The sequence below is a fragment of the Sciurus carolinensis genome, chromosome 11 (genome assembly GCF_902686445.1).
Source record: "Sciurus carolinensis chromosome 11, mSciCar1.2, whole genome shotgun sequence".
Taxonomy (NCBI): domain Eukaryota; kingdom Metazoa; phylum Chordata; class Mammalia; order Rodentia; family Sciuridae; genus Sciurus; species Sciurus carolinensis.
Genome location: NC_062223.1, coordinates 33,115,226 through 33,128,300, shown reverse-complemented (window position 1 = coordinate 33,128,300; position 13,075 = coordinate 33,115,226). Strand labels below are relative to the sequence as shown.

The following is a 13,075-nucleotide window of genomic DNA, read 5'->3' as shown; positions in this document are numbered from 1 at the left end:
ATGAATCCCTGGTACGTGTCAAACGCTGCCCTTGTCCCAGGGACAAGGTCCCTCTTTGTGTGGTGCTTAGAGTGTAGTAGGGAAGCCAGATATTAATTCAAATAATCACACCAATTTAAAATTGCAATTGAGTGGAATAAAAGACAGCAGATGGGCCACCGCCTGACAAAGGAGTAGTATCCAGAATGTATAAAGAACTCCGAACTCCTACACATAATAAGAGATAATCCAATGGAAACACTGTCAAATAAGCCAATGGGCAACTTAGAGGAAAGGCAAATGGCCAATAAACAAAGAAAGCATGATCTGTCTCTCTCACTTGTAAATAGGGAATTGCAAATTAAAACACTGAAATGTCATTTCACACCCATCGGCTTGGCAAAAATTTTGAAGTTTGACATTACCAAGTGTTGTTGAAGATGTGGAGCATGGGAACTCTCATCTATTGCTTTCGAACTGTGAATCAGTACAACCACTTTGAAAAACTGTTTAGCCATGCCTAGCGAAGCTGCCAGTTCCCAAGTTCTGAACCCAACAATTCCACACCCAAGTACCTACCTGGAAGACTCACTTTCATACAAGGGGATGGGGATAAAAAATAGCAATAATAGCATTGATTTTAACAAAAAAAATTAAAGGCAGAATTTCTTCCAGAGGGAGCTGGTAAACACAGCATGCTGGACTTGTATGATGGAATGTAATCAGCAGTGCAAATGTATGTATTGAACTACATGTATCAATGTGGATACATTTAAAAATCCTGGGGCTGGGGAGATAGCTCAGTCGGTAGAGTGCTTGCCTTGTAAGCACAAGGCCCTGGGTTCGATCCCCAACACCCAAAAAAAAAAAAAAAATCCTACTGCTGAGTAAAAAAAGCAAGATGCACAATTATATGTTCAGTATAATACCATTTCTTCAAAGTTTAAAAGCATGCAAACAATTCTATAAAGTACTTACAGGCACAAAGATATGTAGTAAAAAACAAAAGCAAGCACTTGCCTAGCATGTGTGAGGCCCTGGGTTCAATCCCTAGCACTGCAAGATAAAAAAAAAAAAAAAAACCCACAGAAGCATGCATGGGAATGATGAACCCCAAATGCAGGAAACTGGTTACCATAGGAAACAGAGAAGAATTCAGAGGACTCCACTTAGATCTGGAGGGTTTTATGACCTTTTAAAAAGACCTACATTTGCCTGACCTGGTGGTGTATGCCTATAATCCCAGCTACTCAGGAGGCTGTAAGGCAGTAAGGATGACAAGTTCAAGGCCAGCGTGGGCAACTTAGCAGGACCTGGTCTCAAATTTAAAAAAAAAAAAAAAAAAAAAAAAAAAAAAGTGATGGGGAGAGGGCTGAAGATGTAGCTCAGAGGCAAAATAAATAAATTTGAATTAAGCAGGGCAAATGTTAAGCTCTGACAAAAGGAAAGGGGGGGGGGCGAAAGAAGGATAAACAAATGTTTGTATTACTCCCTGGAGATTTTGTATGGTTTCATTTTTAAAAATTTCTACTTTGAGCTATCAAAGGAGGATTTGATCAGTTGGGGTGGGCTGAGACAGGTGAATCTGGAAGGCTTCTCTGAGGAAATGATGTGCACTTCTGATGAGAGAGGGAAAACGAGCAGGTGAGGAAGAGTGGAAGGAAAGACCCTGGGCGAGAGGGTGAACACAGTGAGCCCCTGTGTGGACACAGCGGCGGGAGGAAAGGGCTGGAGCTGTGAACCAGTGCAGACCACAGGCCATCCTGAAGGATCAGGACTCTCCCCAGAACCTGAGGCCCAGAGACAGTACAGGCAGCCACAAGGCAGAACAGGGAGGTGGGGGCGTCCTTGGAAAGGTGACTCATCTTGAGTTCAGGAGTGAGTAAGAGGAAGCCAACTGGGGGAGGGAAGGAGGTGTAAATTCCCTGGATAGGACCTAACAACAACAGACAAATAGTATGACGCCAGTATTCTGGGATCCAACAACAGGCGCCAGAAGATAAAGTGTTGGGTAGAAAATGGCAGACCTAAGTGTCCATGAAGAAAAGGAGTCCCAGGCTGGGCCGCCTTAAGCCGAGAGAGGCTTGGCCAGAGATGGGTTACAGGTGGCGCACTCCGACCCTGCCCTGCGTGTACGATGGATGTAAAGAAGGAAGGAGTGCAGACACGGAAACCTTTGAGAAGCAAACGTGACCAGCCCACGGGGGAGGGGCACTTTGCAAGGTCTGGATGAGGATGACTGGAATTCGGCTGTAGAGTGCTTGGAGAGGCATTTAGGAGGGAACGCGAGGCGTCTAGGACGCTGGGGTGGGTGGTAACGCCATCGCTGGGATGCACAATACTAGGGCAAGGCATAGAGAGTTGGAGGTGCGTGCGGGGCAAGATAAGTGGAACTCTCCCGCAGGCGATGGGATGGGCGTTACGGGGACTGCAGGCGGAGAGCGGAGAGTGGGAGGCGCCTCCTGTGGGTGGATACTAACCATTGACAGCAAAGGAGCTGGTCCTGGGGGCCGAGGGAGAAGAAAATGAGCGGGCCAGTTGGGGACCGGGAGGAATGGGATTGGGGCGGGTAGGAGAAGGAGAGGGCAGGGAGGAGAAGGACCACGCAGACGCCAAGCGGCCCCGGGGCGGTCTGCCCGCTGCGCGCTGGTCTGGCCCCGGGCATCGGAGCCGGCGTTTTCACCTCGAGTGTCCCGACGGGGCTGCGGGCGGAGCCCTGAGTGGCGCCCGGCTCAGGCAGACGCGGAAGAGCCCACGGAGGCAAGGCCTTCCCGCCTATCCTCTGGCAGCCTCGGAGAGCCCGGCACTCGCACGGCTGGCGTATGGCCCCGGGCAACTCCTGCGCGCTGCAGGACCGCCTGGGCCATCCTCACCACCCCAGGTTCCCGGCGCATCCAGGCCGCGCCTCCCCTCGCCGCGCCTCCCGGGCCCGAGGGCCAGGCTACGTCACTGCGGCTCTGACGCGCGCTAATGGAGGCACGGGCGGAGGCGGCGGGGCGCGGGCTTCCTCCCGGGAGGTCCCGGTCCTTGCAGCCCGCCGCCGCGTCCTTGGCCCTCCTCCAGGGGAACCTCGATTTTCCAAATTCGGGAAGGCTGGCTGTCCTTCGACTACTGATAAGGACGCGAGCGCTTGGTAAAAGATTTTAACAATGCCCGGAAAGAAATAGCCGGACCCGAAAAAGAGACTAATAATAGCCGCCAGCTAGAGCTCTGCTCGTGTGATCAGCGCCCTTAAGAACAATAATGACGACAACAACCATAATAGCTACCATTTATTGAGCGCTTACTCTGTGCCAGGCACTGTGTTAAGCGCTTTGCAGGCAACAACCCTCGGAGGTAAGTACCGTTATTATCCCTATTTTGCAGGAAACCGGGGCAGAGAGGTTAAATAACTTGCCCCAGGGCACACAGCTAGCTGATGCCAGTGCCAGAATTCCAACCCAGGTTGTCTGATCCCATGTAATCCTCATGTCCACCCATTATGGTAGGGATCATCCTCTCCATCTTAAAGATGAGGAAACTAAGGCACATGGGAATGTAAGTACCTTGCCCAAGGTCACCTAGCTGGAAAATGGATGAGGCAGAAAGCGAACCCAGGGCTCCTCTCTGTCCGCAGAACCCGCGGTCTTGGCCATAGGCGATGCCACTTCCAAACCACTTCCGAGAGCCCAGCAGGCTTTGGCCCCTGGTCCCAAGAGGCGCAGCAGCCCCTGATGGGTTTTGGTGAGTTCCTGCGGCCTCCGATCCCCTGGTGAATCGAGTGTTTCCGAGCATCGTCCCTGCTTGGCCCTCTGGTTTAGGAAAGGAACGCGTCTCCGGGAATCTCGTCTTGGACCGGGCGCGCGGTCCTGAGAAGGGATGGAGCGGGGGCGGATGCAGAGGGAGGGATCCAGAGTCCCACTTGCGGAGTCGCAGAGCCTGGCCCCGGGTTTGCCCAGTGCAGCCGGCAGAGGGCGATGCCGCACGCTCCTAAAGTCACGGTCACCAGACCTGGGGCAAGCGTACCTCCACCTACGGGCGCCTGGACTCAACCCTGGACCGAGAAGCTTTCTTCCTGAGGGCTGGCACCCCTCGGGCCCCTCCCCGCGGTACTGGACCTGCTTTACCTGACTGCACTTCCCCATCTTTTGCGCTCTTGCCACCCCACCCTCTGCCTTCAAGGCTTCCCCACTCTCTGCACAGCGGGTTGATTCACCTCCTGCTAAGAGGAGGGATACGGATCCCATTCTGTTAAAAAGCCCAGGGGGTTGCAAATCCAGCTCGGTCTGGTCTTCCCTTCCAGTGGGCTCTTTGGTGATTTAAAATGGGGACAAATCATCCTCTTGGAATAGATGATGAATTTTCTTTCTTTCTCCAAAATTAGAGGGGCGGGGGGGGGGGGTTAAGAAGGAGTAGACAGATGAAAGGATCTATTTTCATAATAGCTACCGCCTATTGAGTGCTTCTTTGGGCCAAGTCCTTTATATGTCTTAACTCATTGATCCTCACTACAGCTCTGAGGTGTGGATATCATTCCCACTTGATGGATGACGTCAGGAAACTGGTGAGTAGCAAAGCTGGGATTCCGCCAGGAGCACTTACATTTAAAGTCAAGTCCCGGTCACCCAGTATGTTCGAGGAGACACACTGATCAGAAGGGGTGGAATACAACCCCAAACTAAGAGTGCCCCATTGAATTGGGAATTGATTATAGATTTCTGGGCTCCACTCTGGGACTTAAACGTCTGAAACAGAAAAACAAAACCTAAAGGTGCTATTAGAGACTAGGAGCAAGGCTTTTTGCTCCCACTTGGAAAAGCATCCGGAGAGGCCCACTCACTTTCTATGTCTGGGCTGTAAGGAAATAAAGGTGGTTCTAGGAAAATCTGAAAAATATGGGAGGGAAAAAAAAATCCCTTCTGTGGTTTTTACTTTAACCAAGTCTCATTTTGCTATTTGCGTTTCGTTTTAAAATTAATGTGGCTCTCCCCACCCTTTAAATTGGCACATAAATAGCAAAAACAGAAGGAAGGCCAGCTACAAACTTAAATGTGGTGGGTTCTCAGGAAGGAGGGACATGACTTGAAGTGGAAATGAGGATTAAATGAGGTGCTTTCAACATTTCAACATTTCCACAAGGAATTTAGAGCATAAGTCCTTAGAACAAGAGCTTTGTCTGGGCCAGGCTGGGTATAGGGTCTAGAATCTGAACTTGCTGAATGTATGTGGGAACCCAATCACACTTTTAGCATATGCCTACACTCTGTAGCCATCGGGGCCAGCACTGTGCTTATGGTTTTAAAATGTGGCTTCTAGGGGGATTTTCCTGTCCTCTGGGTCTGTCACTCCTGTCAGATCCCTTACTTTTCCAGATGTTTGGTCTGCAAATTCCGTCAAGGTAAGGCAACCGTTGATGTCACTATGCTTAGTTACCATAGAATGACTGCTCAACTCTAGAATCACCAGCTGGTGGCTTTTCCAGACAGGGACACCAAGGCAGAAAGGACCTCATGAGACTTGTCACTTAATAGTTCTGGCTCTATTTCCTGAGTTTTTAAACAAGAAGAATCGTCCTCATCACCCAATACAAGAGAGGTTGGGCAGTCCCAGGCTGCTTCCTGCTAAATTCTTAGACTTCTTTGTCCTTCCTGGCATCTTTGGTAATTTTTTCAATACATCCACTCTACAAATATGTCTTGAGAGCCCACTCTATAAAGTACTGGGTGCATAGCAGTGAAGAATCCAACATGAATTCATGAGAGGTCACCTTCTCTCTTTCCCACCTGGATCCTGACCTCATGGCTCCAACTTTCATACCTGGTCCCACAATAGTAAGTGACTTGCTTCTCTAGTCCAAGACTACTGCTCAGACACATCTGACATCCTATCAGCCCCTAGCAGCTCCCTGACACCAGGTCCTCCGACCCCAGATTCCTGCCCTGGTGGTACCAATTTGGCAGGTTTGGGCCCTCAGAAGCCAGGCTTGGGAATGTTCTGGTTCCAGCACTTGCATTCTTTCCGGTCCTTTTCTAGTTGTCATTCCTTCAGCTCATAAGAACACTGTTAATGATGACTGAAATAGCTCAGGCCATATTTATGAAGCATCTCTTACAACGAAAATCCCATAGTGACATAATTCTCCACTGTTCACAGGAAAACACTGGATTAAACAAACGACAGTGACTGTCTGGCAACGGACGCATTGGATAATGCTTACCAGTCTCTCAGGTCATTTTTTTTTTATTATTATTACTGAATCTTGGGATCAAGTGATTCATAATAATGAGGGGAAGAAAGAACTCTGGGCTTGTTTTAGCTCTCAGGATTATTCAATTGGAAGAGACTTTCACCCTTCACACCCCCCAAAAAAAGACAAAATGCTTAAGGTAAATTGCCAGTTTTTGTCTATCTGGAAAATCCATTACTACTGAATGATGTTGGACTTGACCCATTCCAAAACAATAAAAAGAGGACTGAACGTCAAGATTCAGATTTTGTCCCTGAAAATCCCTTTAGAAAGGGATTTCCAAATCAGTCAGTATTCTTACAATTCTTGACTTTCTCACCCCCAAGACTGTCCCATCCCTTCTAGATAACAGCATTATCTTCTCTCCCTTTGAGGAAGGCAGTGGCCCAGAGGCTAGAAGAATAAGGGTCAATAAGGAGGTCAGCTTTTGCGCCGACCTATTTGAATGGAGGGAAATTCTATGCGCGCCCTCTGGGCAAGAGTCTGTGGTTGTGCATTCGCTGGCTGTGGTCCAAAATCTCCCTAACATGGAAGACTGAAATATGCCAAAAGGAAGACCTGTCTGGGAAGGACGTGGGTCCTCCCACCAAGAAGTTAGGGGTGGTCCGAGGGGGCCCCTAACTCAGAGACTGCGTGTGCAGCTGCTGGGTTAAAGAGATTTGGAAACCGCTGAACATTCCTGCTGGGATCTTGCCAAGCCCTGTTGGGAACCGGCTACAGTGCTTGTCTGGGGAAATTAGTTTTGCACTTTCACAGAGTGTGAAATTCCTCAGGGGCATTCTTGTACTCGGGAAGAGAAATCAAACCCAGCTCATTCCTTCAGGGTCTTTGCCATTAATAAAGCAGACGGAATCCAGTTCGCTCGGTCCAGCCTGGGGCCTGCGGTGGGTGGGGACAGGAGCCGTAGAGTTTCACCTGTGGCAGAAGCCCTCCCCAAACCCGCGCAAGCCTGAGATTTTAGGGGATCCTGTTACCGGCTTGTAAACACCGTGAGTGACAGCCAACGCTCCCCAGCGACCACAGAGGAGCTCAAACCCTTCCTATCTTCCTAGAAACCCTGGCTGCCCGACCGGCTGCTTGCTGTCTGATGCAACAGTTTGCAACGCAGTTCTGGGAGTCGAGCCCTGCCGTGGGGCGTCTGGCGCCGAACCGAAGCGCATGCGCGGGCTGCGGCTCTGCCCCGCCGGGCTGATGTGGGGGGGGAAGCTTTTCTCCAGATGTGCTGGAGGCGGGGCCGGGAGGGCGGGGAGACCTTTGGCAGCTCGCGCCTGCGATCTGAGCTTAATTAAACTTCTCCCGAGGCATTGGCTGACTGATTGACCCAGTGATCCAAAAAAAATCAGAGAGGCCCGAGTCGCCCCAAACGCACTGGGAGAACGAAGTTGAGGAGTTGGCTTTTGATTTCTAGAGCTGGGCCTTTGAATTCAACTTCCCTTCCCTGAGCCTCCCAATCTCAGATGCTGTCGGGGTTCTAAAGCGAAGTCAGGCCTTGCTTGCTTGAGGTTTTATTTGCAGGAGGGAACCGCATCACAGATTGTTTTTCAAAATTATCAACTATTCAGGTATTGCTTTTACGATTTTCTCCCATACCCACATTCCATCAATATTATATTTTTAATTGACTTTTTTATTTTATTAACTTTTTCTAAATTAACTTTAAATCGATTCCCCTTTTTATGTATCCTTGCCCTAAGCAATATTAGCAAAACCACAGCTTGAAAATAAATTCAGAACTATTAAAATATAAAAAATGTATATATGTTAGCTAAAATTGTCTTGAAACTCTGGAGGTAATAATAACTAACATATTGAGTTCTAAGCATTGAATCCATTCTAACTCCTCATGACCACATTAGGAGGTGGATGTTGTCTACATTTTACAGAAAAGGAAAGTGAGACACAGAGAGGTTAAGTAACTTGCCTTAAAGGATCACAGAGCCAGCAGAAAACTTTCACCAGCCTGACTCTAAAGCCTGCATACACTGCTGTCCTAGGCAAGGAGGATCAATAGTAGGATTACCCAAATCCCAGCCCTTTCTCCAGACCAAGCTTAAATGTCAGGGCCTGGATGAGGGCCTCCAGAGAACTGGGCAGGGCAGGGACATTGGCATAGGGGGAGTGAGACTCACAGCAACCAGGATTCAAATGCCAATTCTGCTGTCACTGTGTGACCTGAACATTTTAGTTTCCTTATCTATCCATAAGGAAATAGTTTCTTCCCATACCTCCCATCAGGCCAACTCAGAACTTCTCTCTAAGTCTAGAAGTCTCTCCTCAGGCGGATCCTTCCTTCCTACCAAGGCTGGATGGGTGTGGGCCCCTCCAGTATGTCCACTTGGCTTTTGCTACTTACCTGGATTATGGCACTTAATACCACTGTGTCGTAATTTCCTGCTTCCCTCACCGAACCTGAAGATCCTTGAGCACAGAGCCTCAACCTTGCTCACTGATGTGTCTGCAGCGCCCAGCTCAATGCCTGGCACACAGTGGGCACCCATTAAAACTGTGTGGAACTAGAGAGCAAAGTGGACCCTGAACAGAAGCAGGCCCTCTCCTCCCAGCTCCAGAGGGATGGCCACATCCTCAGAGAAGGCAGAAGGACCCTCTGGCCTCCCCAGGTCACTTGCACGAGACACCACAGGGCAAGTTCAGTTGGTGACACCTAACGGGCAGAAATGACTAGGGTAAGGAACAGGGCTCCAGAATCGGTCTCTTGCAGGATGGACCCACTCAGCTCCACTCCAGTGTTCAAGCGCTCTTTCCAAGGGCAGCACTCCTAGACTCTGGCCTGTTCAGTTTGTGTCAAGTGCACGCTTCACCTCTGATCATCTCACAACAGCCGCAGGAGGTAGGCTCCATCCCTACTGCCGTTTTTAGCAGATGACCGAAAGCTGGTGCTACTGGAGGTCCTCCCCCGGGGGTCAGTACTGTCTGAAACTGAACCCAAGTCCAGCGACTCCACAGCTAAACTTTGTTCCTACTTTGGAACCCAAGAGGTGTTTCAAATCCCTCTCTCCTCACCCCCACGTCCTGGGGAGGACAAGGTTCCCTATTCTGGCGTTCATTTTTCTTCCCTAAAGTAACCCATGAGCCTCTGGTTTCCAGGAGAATACTGGTACAAGTCCTATCGCTCTCCTCCGCGGACCACGGAACTGCTCAGGAGTTCCACCTATCAGCATTGAAACTACATTTCCCAGAATGCCGTTCCTGTCGGGAAAGAGAACAAAATACCCTATGTGAGGCTCTGTGTCTCCTATTTTGGGGTCGGAAAATTTGGTCACTATCTTGGACAAAGATTGGCATGCCCATAGGCTAATTCTTTTGGCCCCAGGCAGCTATGAATTTCCCAGGCCTCAACGATGGGGGAGGGGTGGGCTCTTGCAGCCAGCAAAACCTTCAATTAGAGGAACCTGGCGTGGGGCTTGACCCCTGCACAGTAGGTATGTTTTCTCTCCGCAAGAGCCCTCGCCACCACTACCACCGCTTCCCTCTCATCACTTCCCTTCCTTTTCCCTTCTTCCAGATTCTTCTCTTAATTGCACCACTGTGCCACTCCCTTGTTCCCACCCCCTCCCCCTGCCCACACCCACGGCTTTAACCGTTTCCTATAAAATCCAGCCCACCAGACTGAGGTTTTCTTCGACCCAAATGTTATTTTCAGAAGGAGCCATTGAGGTTGGGGAGTAATTGCAGCGTTGGGCCTCTGTGAGCCAAGCTGAAAATAATCAGCGAGGCAGATGGGGCGGGAAGAGAGCGCAGTGCCCTTCCACCAAAGAGCCAGAGAAACCCAGCAGAGTGAGTCAGAGGGAGGCAAGCGCCAGGCTGGGCCTGCCTGGCTTATGGCTGGGAGTTCAGTTAAGGGGAAACCGCCCAAGGTGTTGGGGCCTTTCACTGAAGCCCAGTCCAAGGTGGTTCCTGGCCGCACATCACAAGTCCATATTTCTTGTGACAGCCGCTAAACTTCTCTGCTCTTACTCAGTTGGGCCATAGCAGCCAGTAGGCCACATTGGAACTTGACCTTGCCAGCTGGCTCCCTTGCCTTTGCAGCAGGGTTTCTCAGCTTCAGCACTATTGACAAGTTGGGCTGGGTAGTTTTTTGTTGTGGGAAGCTGCCCCGCTTACCGTGGGATGTTTAGCAGCACCCCTGGTCTCTACCCTCTTGATGCCAGTAGCCCACGCACATACACACACCCACTCCGTGGTGATAGTCAAAAAATGTTGGGCTGGGCTGGTAGCTCAGTGGTAGAGTGCTTGCCTAGCATGAGTGAGGCACTGGATTTGATGGTCAGCACTGCATATAAATAAAGTTTCATCAACAACTAAAAAATTAAAAAAAAAAAAAATGTCTCAGACCTCCCAGCTGGGAAAGTCACACCTGGTTGAGAGCCAATAGCCACAGAAGGGTCACATCATCTATCCCCATGGTGGCCTCACAGGCTTCCCTCACATCTGAGTGGACCCAGATCCAAAGTATTGACCAAATGTTATTGCCAGTGGCAGTTGATGGATGCCAAGACAAGTGCCCACCAGGTACCAGGTACTGTACTCAGAATTAGTAACAAAGTAGAGAATGAGGCAGATGTGGCTCCTGTCCTCATGGAAATGACTGGCTTGTTGGGTAAGTCAGGCATTCAAGGAAAGGAAAGGTACGGGCTACAGAATATAAAAGAATTTCTGACCCAGATTAGGGATTCAAAAAAGGCTCTTGGAAGCCAGGTGTGGTGGTTCAGGCCTTTCATTCAACAACTCAGGAGGCTAAAGAAGGAGGATTTCAAGTTCAAGGCCGGCCTCAGCCACTTAGCAAGGCCCTAAGCAACTTAGTGAGATTCTGTCTCAAAAGTCTGGGGATGTAACTCAGTGTTTACGTGCCTGGAGGTTCAATCCACTGTAACAAAAAAAAAAAAAAAAAAGACTGTTGGAGGAAATGAGGAATAAGTCAATTGGATACTCATGGATGGGGGGAGTGTTCTGCAGACCAGGGACAGTGCTCAGACACCTTGAATTAAGACTGCCATATTTGGGCTGGGGAGATAGCTCAGCTGGTAGAGTGCTTGCCTCACAAGCACAAGGTCCTGAGTTCGATCCCCAGTACCGCAAAAAAAAAAAAAAAAAAAAAAAAAAAAAAAAAAAAAAAAAAAAAAGACTGCCATATTTTAAGTGACACAGAAAAGTTTGTCATGGACCAGGCTTAGGACAGGGGAGAAGCATTTTCTCCCCTCACCCTCAAAACTTGCATTTCCTGTCCTCCTCCTCCAGGTTCCTAGCACAGTATGTAAACTTAAGATCATATTTAACCATATTTAAACCACCAATCCCCTCGTCCTCACTCAACCCTCCTCTGTCAACCAGTTACCAAGTTCTGTTCTCCTACCACGAAATCTCTGTGCAAACTATCTCCTGGTCTTCGTTCCCACCACCAAAACCCTGATCTGATGCAGGCTGTCTTCATTACTCAACCAAATTGGAGAAATAGCTTCCGAACGAGTCATTCTCCAGAGCCTACCTCAGAGAAAGACATACATCTAATTGTGTCTCCCTTGGCTTAAAAATCCCGGGTGGCTTCCAGAGGTCCATCAACCTGCATCCTGCCCTTCATTAACCAAGCCCCACCCCCCTCACTATACCAGACCACCAGCCACCCCTGTGGGCGTCCACACCTCCATCCCTCTGCTGTTCTCTGTCTGAAGTGCTCTTCCCAACCAAAACCATTTGGGAAAAACCCACATGTCCCTTAAGACCCAGGCAAAATGAACTCATCATTCTCTTGTTCCTCTGCTTCTGTTTTTCCTCAGTCCTGGGGATTGAACCCACCAGTGCTCTACCACTGAGCTATATCCCCAGCCCTTTTTATTTTTTGAGATGGGGTTTCATTAAGTCACCAAGTCTGGCCTCAAACTTGTGATCTTCTTGCCTCATCCTTCCAGGTAGCTGGGGTTACAGGTGCATGCCAACTGCACCCATCCCTCCTGTCTCTAAATGCCCATTCTTAATTCTTCCCATTGCTTTATTTGGACTTTTAATAACACTGCTAGTTTATCAATTGCCACATGGACCCACAATTATCTGCTTCAATCTGTCAGTCCCCTTAGAGTCTGAGGACCTCATGGGCAGGTTGATGAAGTAGACCCTGCTACTCCATTCTCCCCTTCCAACTTTCTAAGAGAAGCCAAGGAAACACAAGGCACAGGGTATAATTAAAAGTACCAGCTAAACTGTTATAACTAGCCAATCCAGACTACAGAGACTGTGGAAGCCCATGGGTCTCAGTGGGACCTGACCCCTTGTTAGGCCCCAGGGATGGGCCTACCACCCTTCCCAAGAATTGATTCTGATCCTAAATTAGTGTGCAGCAAAGATGTTCCTGGTTGACTAATATCCACTCTCCTTTAAGAATGGAACTGATTTTCCACTGAGCCAATGGCTGCCTCACTGAAGACTACATTTCCCAGCCTCCCTTGTAGTTGGATGTGGCTGTGAGTCTAAGTTCTCACCAATAGACAATGAGCAGAAATGACTACCAATTTATAAGCTGTGCCCTCAAAGGAATGTGCATGTGCTCTTCTAATCTTCTCCTGCCCCTTTCTCTCTGACTGGGAGATGACAGAAATTGAAGCAGACTCCTTGCATCTAGAGAAAGGAACCACATTTGAAGGATGGCCAAGCCCTCCCATCGTCTTGGACTGCTTTCCTCTTAACTCTTACGTGAAAGAGATATAAATTTCTTTAAAAAAAAAAAAAATATATATATATATATATATATGTACATTTTCAGCTTTTACTTTATTGATTTTTTTTTTTTTGATACCTGGGATTGAACCCAAGGATGCTCAAACAGTGAGCCACATCTCCATCCCTTTTTATTTTTTATGT

The 13,075-nt window shown here is 48.9% G+C and overlaps 1 long non-coding RNA gene across 2 annotated transcripts; it reads left to right on the top strand.

Moving 5' to 3' along the window:
- The first annotated feature begins 2,493 nt into the window (after positions 1-2,493).
- On the top strand, positions 2,494-12,883 carry LOC124960698 (uncharacterized). Of its 2 annotated transcripts, XR_007104109.1 has the most exons (5): positions 2,494-3,315; positions 3,596-3,702; positions 4,473-4,522; positions 5,275-5,356; positions 6,112-12,883. It is a non-coding gene; the product is annotated as an uncharacterized LOC124960698 (long non-coding RNA). The 2 variants fall into 2 exon arrangements; XR_007104108.1 differs by lacking the exon at positions 5,275-5,356 and having other exon boundaries at positions 2,548-3,315.
- The last annotated feature ends 192 nt before the right edge of the window (positions 12,884-13,075 follow it).